The sequence below is a fragment of the Dendroctonus ponderosae genome, unplaced genomic scaffold, assembly GCF_020466585.1.
Source record: "Dendroctonus ponderosae isolate FM_Combo_2020 unplaced genomic scaffold, Dpon_F_20191213v2 Dpon_F_20191213_3, whole genome shotgun sequence".
NCBI classification, from domain to species: domain Eukaryota; kingdom Metazoa; phylum Arthropoda; class Insecta; order Coleoptera; family Curculionidae; genus Dendroctonus; species Dendroctonus ponderosae.
The window spans coordinates 10,285,767-10,286,170 of record NW_026018508.1 but is presented as its reverse complement, the minus strand read 5'-3'; the positions used below and the strand labels follow the sequence as shown (position 1 = coordinate 10,286,170).

General features: G+C 34.2%; 1 long non-coding RNA gene across 1 annotated transcript in view; it reads left to right on the top strand.

The window, feature by feature from the left end:
• The window catches only part of LOC109535784, a 4,707-nt gene that overhangs the window by 3,235 nt on the left and 1,068 nt on the right, over window positions 1–404 (top strand). The gene's annotated exons all lie outside the window — the stretch shown is intronic.

Sequence of the window (404 nt, the reverse complement as noted above, 5' to 3'; positions counted from 1 at the left end):
GGTCCACATTTTAAAATTACTTTCCAATATACGGGGTGTATCATAAACGTGTGGTAGTTACCAACTTTGGTTTTTTAAATGGAACCGCCCCTTTTCTCATTCATTTTCAGATTTGTCGTCAAAATTTAAGTTAAGTTTGTGTCAAACGTTTTACCTGAAAAATTTACGATTTCCGAGTTATTCGTAAAAATGTGAAAGTTTTGACAGCTACTGGGTTCCACAGAAATCAATGCTGTACACTACCCGCTGCGAATTTTGGAAAACAGTTTTCAGCAATTCTAACAGAACATCATGATCTACGCGTAGATTTGTTTTAAATTATAAGGAAATACTTCTAAACCGCGCAATTAGCCTCTAAACTTGCATGTTTTTAAACCTCAAAAAGTTGCTTATTTCAAATGGAA